The 12197-nt window shown below is 47.2% G+C and overlaps 1 pseudogene; it reads left to right on the top strand.

The window, feature by feature from the left end:
* The first annotated feature begins 6865 nt into the window (after nt 1-6865).
* LOC100827858 lies at nt 6866-12197 on the top strand (annotated as a pseudogene).

Below are 12197 nucleotides of genomic sequence, written 5' to 3'. Positions count from 1 at the left end.
TATCAGGGTTGTGCTATTATTGAATAAAATAAATTACTTATATAGTCCGTCTGGCCTTGTGATATGATCGGCCAAAAAATACCAGGTCTGGTCAGTGAAGCAAGATTTTGCAGCAGTTCGATATTAGTGATGGTGCTTCGTATTCTCCACATTCCTGCCCATCACCTAATTGATATCAACTCCTCTGGCAGAATCTTCAAAATGTTAATGTCAAAACAATCTATAAACAGATTGAATGAAACATGAAAAAGACAAGAATTTTACCATTGGGTTATCCCACTAGCTTCTCTGTTATTCTCCATGTCAGCCCTCATAACAACTCTGCATCGCACCCTGAAGTTCTCGGGCTTCAAAAAGAGCCGTAATCTGCCTGACAAAAAATGTTTGATCGAAAGAACGTTTTGTTGTTCTCATGCAACATCCGTATAATCTAAAATAGGATCTAATTCTTCCATATCAGCATGCAAATTAGGGTCAAACTGATAAGGGAGGAACTGTGTTTCGAAGAGGGAAAGAACGCTTCTTTTTTCTTTTCGAGTGAATATTCTTCTCTTGGCGGTTTTTTTTAGAATTCTTCTCTTGGTGATATGATATTCGTCAGAGTAAATTACAGAAAACCACCACATTACGGGCTAGGTTTTCAATTCGGTATCAGTCTACATTTTTTTTACTAAAAATTACCGGATTACACTAAGTGTTCGGTTGCTAGTGATAACCCCAAAACTGACAAGGTGAGCCCACATCCACACTTTTTTTTCACTAAAAATCACTGGATTATATTAAGTGTTCGGTTGCCGGTGATAACCTCAAAACTGACGAGGCCGGCGCCGTCCAGGTGCGGACGAGAGCTACTGCACCAATTCTGCAGGCATGGCGTTCTGGCAAAGGCGATTGAATGCTCGGCACAGTGGAGGATGGGATGCGCATTGATGCCACATACATCTCTGCTCTGACGCACTCCTGTGCTCGTTTTAAATTCGAGCGTCGATCCCAAACGGAGTAGTTGTAGCTGTGAGGTATTTCATTTCTTCCTTTCGATTAGGTGGTACTGTGATCGATCAGGATCGAGCTTTGTTCGTTAATTCGATAGAAGCGATTTCCCTGCCCCCTGCTTCTTGCTTGGCCATTTTCCGCCGCCGTCCCCAACCTCGCCCGATGCATCCCCAACGCCACCTCCTCCTCCCAACAGCTGGCGCTCGTCCGGTCGTCCCCAACCGCGGCCTTCCCAGCCCACTGCACCTTCTCCGGCGTCACCTGCGACCCAACCACCGCCCGCTTGTCTCCATATCAACCTCTCCGGGCGCGTCCCCTCGGAGCTCGCAGGACTCACCGAGCTCGAGGAGCTCTACCTCGGCTACTTCAACAAGTACGACGGCGGGGTGCCTCCCGAGTTCGGCGCGCTGGGCAGCCTCGTCCGGCTCAACATGAATAGCTGCAACCTCACGTTGTCCGGATTTGGAGAAGAAAGCTACGGCATGCGGCGTCCAAGAAGGAGGAAGAAGGTGGAGTAAATTTCACAAAACCACCGCTGCTCTAAGGGTTTGGGTTTCATTTCACGCAGCTACCACTTCAGAAACTTGCATCAGTTTGTCACTACTTTAGGGACAATAACTATCAGCTTGTCCAAATCTTGCCGATTAGTGCTTTTGACAGCAAAATTGACAAGGCGGGCCCACGTGTAAGACAACTTTTGTTCTTTTCATTTTTCACCTAGCCCCCTCGATTTATTTTCCCTTTCTCCTATCCTCTTCTGCCCCTTCTTCTCCTGCTCCGGCCGCTGACGCCATCCCCTGCTGGACCGACACTATGGCCGCTAGAAGGAACGGATTTGACGGCCGCCGGCCGTGATGCCGCCGCCATGACGCCGGAGCGCCGCCCCCATCACCCCCATGTGCGAATCCGTCGGCAGAGGAGGGCGGCTCCTCCAACCCAAGAAGCGACGGTCTGCCCCACCATGTTTGATCCGGTCCGAGGAGTGGAGGTGGGTGAACTGGGAATCAAATCAAAAGGAGAGATCTTGCGCCCGCAGCATCAGCTTGACCCCAATCCCAAGTAAGAACAGAAGGGATCTGGAAAAACCAAAGCCTGATGCTCAGGAGGAGGACACGACGAGCAGACAAGAACCATGGATTGAAGCTTGAAACAAATAAAAGCAATCTTCCTCCTCCTCCACGCTTGCTGAAAATTTTAGAAAAAGGGAGACCGGGGGCGATACGGAACGGACTTAATCAAACTTGGGCCGCCGCCGGGTCATCCTATGCCGGCACCACGTCCGCCGCTGGGGAAAGATTGGGGATCGGGAACTGGACTCGCTGCTCTCCTTGGCTCTCTCCCTCTCGCTCATGTCCTCTGGCACGCTGAGCACGTGCAACAGCTGCTCCACCCTCCTCTTAATTACTTCCTTTGATCTTAAATTATTGTCGAAATATTACATGTATCTAGACGTTTTTTAAGAATAGATACATCCATATTTGAGCAAATTTGAGTCAAGAATTTAAAATCAGAGGGAGTAGTTTCCTGTCACAAAGCAGAGCGTGGAGGCACGACGCAAACCATGCTGCTAACTTGGAATAATTAAGCTACGCGAGCCTGTTAATCGAACTCAACGGTGTGCACGCAGGAGTCCATAGCGTCCGGCGGGTCACTCCACGGGTACGGGCGCGTCCTGAAACCACCGCGGACTCCGACAAGATGCTCAGACGAGATGCAGGCAGCCGGAGTAGTGGAAGAAGAAGGGGAGAAAAGAATTAATGGAAATAATAGGGGGCTAAATGAATAAATGGATGCCACCTAGGACCTTACAAGTGGCCCCAACAAGTCAGTTCTGCTGTCAAATGCACTAATCCGCGAGATTTGAGCAAACAGATAGTTATTGCCCCTAGAATAGTGGCAAACTGATGCAAGCTCCTGAAGTGTGTGGCTCCGTGAAATCCTAACTCTTAGTGGTTTTGTGAAATTTACTCAAGAAGGCACACTCAGCCACGCTGGCCTGACCGTGAGCCCTCGCTGTTAATTTCAGGGTTATTCGCTAACAGTCAGCCATTTAGTGCAATCAGGTGGTTTTTAGTAAAAAAAACGTAGACTGATACCGAATTGAAACCCTACCCCATAATGTGGTGGATTGTTTTAATTTACTCTAATCGTCAAGATGGAGAGAGAGCCAGCCCATGGGCTGAATGTTGAACAGTTGCAGCCCATGCCTTTTAAGGCCCGCACCCTTTTGGTTGGACCAAATCAGTAAAATTTGCGCCTAGCGAGCCAGCAGTCCGGAACTGTTATCCTGACTGGGCCAGCATGCATTCGATTCTCTCAAAAAAAGAAAAAAGACTGGGCCATTCAGCATATCCCTCTAGCCCACTGTTTACCCCCTGCAGTAAACAGAAAAAAAAAGGTCCTCTCTCAAAAGAAAAAGAAAGAGAAGCCACGTACAAATATTCAAACAAAAGAAAAGAAGAGAAAGAGTAGATAACAACATGCATTGGCACTAACATCGCCGTCGGCATGCACCCACACGATAACGACGAAGAATTATTGTAGAATCATTTACGAAGACTTTGCTTGACTAGCATGCGGTGGTATATTACGCCGTACTACAAATGTCAATTTCATCAGCCCAACTAGCTTGGGGCGCACGAGTTTCCAACTTCCGTCGACTTGTCTCGTGTACCGACTTGGTTGGCCGGTTCTAATTACTGATTCCGTGGCTGACAAGGTGATCATGCACTCACCATATGGAGTATGCTGCAGATATCGGATTCCTTATTTAGTTACCACTACTTCAGATGTAGAATTACGTACCGCCTTGTTTGTAGTGTACGTATGGACGCAAGAGTGAAAGCGACACGAGTATAAAGTGAGCACGTACTGCCCACTGGTTGAATGAATGGCCAAAAGTAGGAGCTCCGTAAGGGAGAAACTAATTAAGCTGCCAGTGCTTGCGACAATGTACAAAACACTGTCCTTTTGTTCCGTTAGTGCAATCTCCTTACGTGGCCACTACTATATATATATGTAGCTCCGGTGATGACATGACTGCCCAATAATTGCAGTCAGCCGGGAAAGGATCTCTGTTTTGGTACAAATTGCAGTCGAGTCGATCGCTGTCTTGGTACAAAGTGTGGATCTCGGTCACCCAACTATGGCATGCTTCGACCACCACACACAGACGAAAGCAAACAGGAATCAATTAATGTGCGCTTTCCGATATCTTGATCCATCACATATGAGCAATGCACGCCAGTACACCACTGGCCAGGCTTAACTCCCGTGTCCTATCAGCGGTCGTGGAGCTGTTTTGAAAGTGAAATCACCTCCGTCTTAAGGATCCGCGCTCCAAACTGATCTCGATCAGTAGGCGCCGACCAAATTCTTTGGGAATATTCCAAGTGCAATAGCTGTCCTCCAACTCTGTGCAGACGAGATGTCATTTCTGTGAGATGTCGATCAGTCAGGACCTCATGTGTCGAGAGCTAGAAGAAAGCTCGTTCACGTGTGTACACAAGTACATTATACTCCGTATATACGTACGCAGGCTAGCTAGCTACTCCTGCAGTGCTGCGCGCAGCTCGATCTGTTGTCGCATATGCGCCGTGCTATATAAAATTCCCACGCCCGGTGGTCATCTGGTCAATGGATGCAGCGTCAGGTCAATGTCAAGTAATATCTCGCCCACGCCGATACTTGCCGAAAGTGAGAGACTTGACTTAATTAAGCCGAAGCAAGACGACGTTCGCGGCTGTCGACTGGGGTACGCAAGAGCTAGTTTTTAGAAAGCCTCGTATGTGCTCTCCGTAGGTGCAACGTGCTAGTGGGATTGGAAACTATATCTGGAATTGGTACTGCGTAGAGGCCGGCCGCAAAGGGCGATAGCAATTATTAGTTGAGCTGATTGCGCCCATAGCCGCACGCACTATAATCAATTAGTAATCAGCTAGCGCGTTGCCACGCGTAGATTTACTTTGTATGCAATGTATTCTATTTGTATGGAATTTATATTTATTACTCCCTCCGGCCAACAAAGGATATCTCAACTTTGATCAAATTTAAATGCATCTATACATTAAGTAATGTCTAGATACATCTAAATTTTGACAAACTTGAGACATCTTTTGTTGGACGGAGGGAGTAATATTTTTTGAAATATTTAGTTTGTTATATATTTTTACCTAAGCAGGATATATAGTACTTCCTCTGATTCTAAATTGTTGTCGAAATATTACATGTATCTAGACATTTTTTAAGAATAGATAAATCCATATTTGTGCAAATTTGAGTCAAGAATTTAGGATCAGAGGGAGTAGCATTTTACTTGTTTTTGGTGATATAGTTCTTCTACATGATAAGACCAAATGTTCTGAATAATCAGTTTAGCTTAAATTCATAACAAGTCACATTATATATTAGGTAATTTACATGATTTAGCAAGAGAGTTGTATTTTATTAAAATTGCCGCAAATACCAAAGTGTGTTTAGCTCGTGTAGGAAACTTATTTGTTTTTCTTGCATTTAAGTTTGACCAAGTTTTTTAAAAAATGTACTCTGTCCAATCCATAATAAGTGTCTCGGGTTTTGTACTACAGTTAGTACAAAACCTGAGACACTTATTATGAATCGGAAGGAGTACTAATATCTACAATGTCAAGTTAGTATACTCTAAAGATATCATGACGGGTTCAACAAAACTTTTTGAAGTTGCAAATGTCAGTATGCTTTTTATAAACCTTATCAATTTTTACGAAGTTCTTTTAATTTTTAAGAAGTTCTATTAGGACAAAGCTATAATACCTTATATTTAGGAATAGAGGGAATTATTTTTTAGGGTGATGTAGTGACCATTTCTTCTTATATGGCCCAATTTATATCCATTAGACCCATCATCCATTGGTACGTACGACTTTTCCGATTTTCTTTAGCTGACATTCCACACGAAATCTCCATTTTCCGTTGTGTCGTTTATGCGTTGTTGTTGCTTCCCGCGACTGGCGTTTCGTTCAACTTTAGGTTTGTGGTTGCTGTCCTGAATTTGGGTGCGCCTGGCCTGGGGCAGATCGGCTTACGGCTGGCGTTTTAGTGAGAGATTACTGCTACCGGTGAATGGGCTGGAGTCGCTTATTTTCAAAAAATAAAATCTGCAACTGACCTGAGAAGCTCGTATCCATGCCGGCCCAAGGTCCCATCGAGCGTCCGGGTAAGACTGCTGGCCAGTGGACGGGGCGTGCGCGCGCGTCCGTACTGCGTGCCGACCTCGAGCGCCGGCCGTACGTGGTGGTGGCTCCTGGTGTGGTACGTAAACCGGGCGTTTGGAGGAAAAATTTTGCGTGCGTGTTGGGTCCGAGCGATTGATGAAGCCACCAACAAAAAGCAGCAGAAATTGTTCCTCCTTGAGAATCGGGTTTGGCCGATCGGGATCGAGCACGGCCAGCCAAAGGATTGCTCGATCGATTTTGTCCTTGTTATTTCCTCGTGCGGCCTTGCAGTGCCAGCCGCCGGCCTCTGCGATTTCGTCCTTTATCGATTGTTCCTCTTGAGAATCAGGGCCTCACTTATGTCTTATCGGGGTCCTTGTTTTTTCTCGTGCGTCAGCCAGCCGCCGGCCTCTGTGGTTCCGGTCTTTACAGATTGGTTATTAGTCCTGATTGGTTTCTATTCCGTACAGACGTGAATTCAATTTCCAATCCATGTATACATGCAGACCGATTAGATCAGCTTGATTTGGTCTTCAAGCATAGCTATGACAAATTTGGACCCTACGATAACTTCGGTTAAATCTGGACCGTAGAATTTCTGTTACTTTAATTAGACTAGCAGCTCTGTCCGTGCGTTGCTACGGAACCCGGTGGCTGGAATTAGCTGCAAGGGGGTGCACATGTGGTTGGCGAAGGCTGAGAAGGTCGGGACGCTTAGAACGTTGGGGGATGCAGTCATGCGGCTGCACTGGGTTGCGAGGTCTAGTGAAGAGTTGACGCGGCGGGCAGAATGGAGCAAGCAACTCATGGCGCCGTCAAGGTCGGCCGTCTCCCACGAGTCCAGCGGCTGGCGGCGGTGGAGGTGGTGGGAGAACGGGTGAAGCGGGCGGCGACGTGACGGCTTTGCTCGGAGTGCTGTGGCGTCGGTTGGCATCGGTTGTAAGACGGAAGAGGAGAAATCGGGCTGGGGGTGAAGGGGGAGGCTCGGGCATGGGCTCACGCGGGCGTGGTGGCGTCAGTCATAAGGTGGAGGAGGAGGAATCGTGAATAAGACGGAAAAAAAAAATAACGAGAAGTAATATATTTGTTGTAATTTTAAGGAAGTTCGCGTGCCGTGACAGGCCGACCTGGAGCGCGACCAGCGTCAGCGTGCTCTCGATCGTGAGGCTGACCGTGGATGCATGGGGCTAGCTATAGTCCGTGGCTGGGCGTACACGTGCTGGTGCACGACAAAGAAAACGGAACTAAGCAGTGACACATCATTACGTACCGGAGTACTGTACATAATAACACGGGCCTGCAATTGCATCCCCCTCCCGCCATGCGGTGAAAATCTTTGCTTATCGATCTCACACGAGATTAGCAGGTAGTAGGCTTGTAGCAGCTAGCCGGTTTAATCATATATCACCCGGCTCGCCTGCGTCTCCGAGCTCCATTGGTTGCTACACTAGCATGCATGTGGATCGAGCTGCTCTGCTAATGTCCTCTGAATTCTTCCATACGTATATCTAGCTCATCAACCGGGTCTCGATTTCTGCGCCCCGATCGAATGGCTTATGGCTTTAGCATCAATTCCTTTTCCCTCGTGCCGTCGTGCGCGCTAGCTAGCTTTTCCCCACAACCACTCGCCCGTGTCTCATCTCGGGTGCATCTCCTTTGGCCGCAGCGACTTTGTACTTTGCAGCAGACGTGACCACCCAGCAGCTAGCTACACCGCGAATGACCGTACAGACAAACAAAAGACGGCGTAACGCTTTCAGTATAAAACTTTTAGGATGCGGCGTCTCCATCTTGCATACTCCGGGGTATCAATCACGTTCATTTTAGTCTCACCGAACCCCGGTCTTCCGCTTGTCTGGTACGTCCGGCCGGCATCTAGCAAAGCAAAGCCCCCCTTGCTTAGTTTTTATCCGAAATCACGACCAAGACCTCGCCATATTTCACTGCCCTGTTCGTACTTCGCGTTAGGTGAAGGTGATTTGTGAACGGCACGGCACGTGCTTGGATTGCTTTTGATGATATGGAACTGGAATTTCCTTTTTCCTTGCTCGAGTTTTGTTTCACTCTCTGAATCGACCAGCGGCGCCGCGCGCTACCTTCTCTGCCGCCAACTGTAAATATGCTTACGTGCTCAGGTATCCTGCTGCGCTTGGTGTTTTGTGTGTCGATGCGATGATGCGATCTTTGTCGGATCGACATTATCGATCGGAGCTGTGATGGGGAATATATTGGTTTGTGTTCCTTATTTCGAATTAAGGAGACTTGGTGTTATGCCTATGTACGTATGTCGGGATAAACTAATCAATCGACTACTGACGTGCTGCGTCTTTGGCTCTTGGCACTCTTGTCTGTGCGCTAAAAGCGGCTAGCTGCACCGGTTGAAGTTGCTCTGAATCTGTACCTCCAGAAATGTTTGTGAGCTAGGAGTACTGAGCTCTATGAGCCGTTGCTTTACCTCCTGCACGTCATGGTTGGATATTCTGTTGAAAATTGTGCCACTGTTTCTACCACACACCAAAAAATGTTTTTTTTTACTGATAAGAAATGCACTCCATGGAAATTGGAGTACTGACCAATCACCTCGATTTCGACAGAATTGACCCAAAACACAAAGAAATTTGAAAAATGGATTCCTGGCGAAACTATTTCACAAAGATGACCTTTCGCTGTAGCGCCCGCATACCGGGCATTAGACCTGCACTATAACGCCCTGTGACCGGGCGTTACACCGGTGCCAGCGTGGCGTGCTTGTCCAGCGTGGCCACGCCGAGGACCCACGGCAAGCCATTATAGCGCCTCGTCCACGGGCGCTATAGTGGTAGTTTAGCGCCTTCACACGAGGCGCTATACCCCCCGCACTAAAGCGGCCGAACCGCTCGGGCCAGAGGCTCACGCACAGAAGGGTTCCCTTCCCGTTAGAACACGGCGGCGGCGGCGGTTCCCCTCCAAATCTCTCCCCCGATTCGTCCCAATCTCCGTGGATTCCGGTGGCATTTGCCCCCCCCCCCCCCAGGTATTCTCCTCCGATCCCCTCTGTTTCCTCCGCATTTTGTCCCCTGATTCGCTCTACATTTAGGGTTCCTGATTAGAACAACTTCGTAAGAGTGCACGATTAGACACTGATTAGAACATCGATTTTCCTTCTTCTTTGCGCAACTGATTAGAACACGGTTGTAGAGCGCGTTATGTGTTCTTGATCATAAGAGTGCACGATTAGACCATAACACCTAATTTAGCTACTTGCTTGTGGGAATTTGGTAACTTAGCGCTGCAATTTCAGTAATTTGCTACTGTTGCATGCAATGTCATAATGCCATGAAAAATGTGTTGTAACATGTGTATGTGCATCACAATTTGCTACTGTTGCATGCAATGTCATAATGCCAATATTTTTGACAACAAAGCTAGGTTTTTTGGGAATGTGGCCGGCCGGTAGTTGCTTGTTTTGTATGAAGAAAAAACTTATTGCTCAAATATCTTGATATGTTATACGAAGTTGTATTATTTAGGATGACAAGACCTCAGAAAGTATGCTCTTTTCCATGCATGTGGGATGGCTGTTATAATCAATAATTTTGTGTTAATTGTTATAACTATTTCTTAGGCATGGCTGGTTTGGATTGTTCCTTGGATGGTTGTCTTCAATTCATGATATGCCTTAATTGGAACATGTAGGATGGCGCTCCTAATGGATCACTACGACATGGCTCACTGTGGGCGTTTGCTACGGGATGAAGAAATGGTAATGAGCATTTACATGTTTCTTTTTTTTGTCACCGTTCATGTTCCAAATGTGTAAGTGAGACGATCGTAACTTTAATTGCTTCTGTACTTGTTTTGTAGGATCTTGGATCCCTCAAGCTTCGGTCTCACGGTGCCTCCTCAGGCGCCATGTCTTACGATGAGCGGTACACACTGTTCATCTTGAGGAAAGGGCTCCTTCCGTTCATCCATATGGTGACCCGGTCGACACCAACCATGACTTGTGCAATCACCGCACTTTTCGACCGGTGAAGGCCTGAGACCCACACTTTTCACCTTCGGACCGGTGAGATGACTGTCACTCTTCAGGACATGTCCATGATCCTGGCACTCCCCATCGGCGGGGAACCAGTGTGTATTAACACGGCCTCTTTGGGATGGCGCCAGCAGATGGCGGATCTTATTGGTTGGGCACCAGAGGCCCCTGAGGACCCCGCTAACGACAGAGTGCCAGCGGGAGCAACGTACACTTGGATAGTTGAGAACTTCTCCGAGTGCCCCGAGGATGCTGCCATCGAGGTGGTTGAGCAGTACGCACGAGTATACGTGTGGTATGTCATCACACGCACTCTCTTTGCTGACGGGGGTGGCAGGACAGCTCAATGGCATTGGCTGAAGGCCTTGACCGTATGAGACTCCAATTGGAGCTGGGGCACAGCTGCACTTGCCTACCTTTACCAACAGGTAATTAATATTTCATTGTGCAATGACCTTTGATGACATGTCTTAATTTATTTCCTGATTGCCTCTTGTTTTAGTTGGACGATGCTTGCCGTAGGAGCAAACCAGACAGCGGCATAGGTGGTCCATTGCTTCTATTGTCTGTCGGGATCTAGGAACGCTTCCCTGTTGGACGCCCGGAAACGTTGGCATTCAACGATTGGGACGATGAAGAAGACCCGCTGCGGAGACCCACTTGGGCTTACAGGTGGGACCGTATGAGAGAAAACTGGAACGACACCAAATTTCTGTACAGGCAGTACACGAACGAGTTCGACACTTTAACCCCTGAGCAGGTAAATATTGTTATTGCAGAAAATTATTATGATTTCCGTGCTCTATGCTAACTGAACATTGCGATGCTTGTTATATGTTTAAGGTGGAATGGCAGCCATATGGTAGTGGGGACGATTTCGGAGTCCCATTCGATTATGAGCTAAACCCGAAGTGCATGGAAGAAAGACATCTGTGGTTGATGCGATGTCCAATGATATGCTTGTGGGCGGTTGAACTTCATCAACCACAACGTGTGATGCAACAGTTTGGGTTGTTCCAGACGAATCCCCCAAAGTGGAAGGACACAAACATACAGCTGCATGAGTAAGTTTTTGTTGTTCTCATTAAGCTTTCCGGTGTTACCTTTTTACCGCTATAATATGGTGCCTTCCAAATATTTGTAGACTTGATAGGAAAAAACAGAAGAGCAAACAAAACTGGCCTAAGGAACATAGGGTGCATGTGGACAAGTTCAAAAGGTGCTTGGCCAAGATGGAGAATGGTGAAGGAACGCCCCAACGGCCGGCAAATCCTGATGCATTTAACAACTACCTTCGTTGGTATCTTGAGAACACCAGAGCGGAGATTTGCCGGCCCACGTACAGCCATGAGATTTTGGAAGAGGACAACCTATACGACGAGGCTGCAAACGCGGAGTACAACAGGCTTGTAAAGGATGGGAGGCAAACATCATATGCGAATGTCTTGCACTTTGTGGTAACGGTGTTATGTTTCTCTAGTCTTTTGTGTATTTCCAATATTCTGTTGTTACACATTAATATTTTTCTCATTTCAGCGTGATGAGATCAGGAAGGACACCGACAGAACAGAGATAGTTCTCGATGAAACTCCTCACGGGAAAAAGGGGGAGAGTGCACTAAGGAAGTTTATGAAGGTGCGTGCTTCTCTAGTCTTTTGTATTTGCATATATGTGAACCGAGAAATCAATTTTTCATTTCTGAACAATACAGCGGCAAGGCAATAGGCTACGGCGGTTAGCCAACCTGATAGGAGGTTGCCGTGACCGCGAGATGTCATCGTCAGCACTCTCTAGTTCGTCTTCACCCACCGATGCTGAGGAAGATGTTCAAGATGACTTGTCCAATGAGGTTTGAATTGTGCTTACATTAATGCAATTGAGTTTGAATTTTGCTTACATTAATGCAGTTGTGCTCACATTGTGCTTACATTTATGCAATTATCATGGCATTCGAATGCAGGAAGGACGATCTGTGGATGACGACACCACATTAG

The sequence above is a fragment of the Brachypodium distachyon genome, chromosome 5 (assembly GCF_000005505.3).
Source record: "Brachypodium distachyon strain Bd21 chromosome 5, Brachypodium_distachyon_v3.0, whole genome shotgun sequence".
In the NCBI taxonomy this organism is placed as follows: domain Eukaryota; kingdom Viridiplantae; phylum Streptophyta; class Magnoliopsida; order Poales; family Poaceae; genus Brachypodium; species Brachypodium distachyon.
This window is presented reverse-complemented; position numbering and strand designations above follow the sequence as displayed.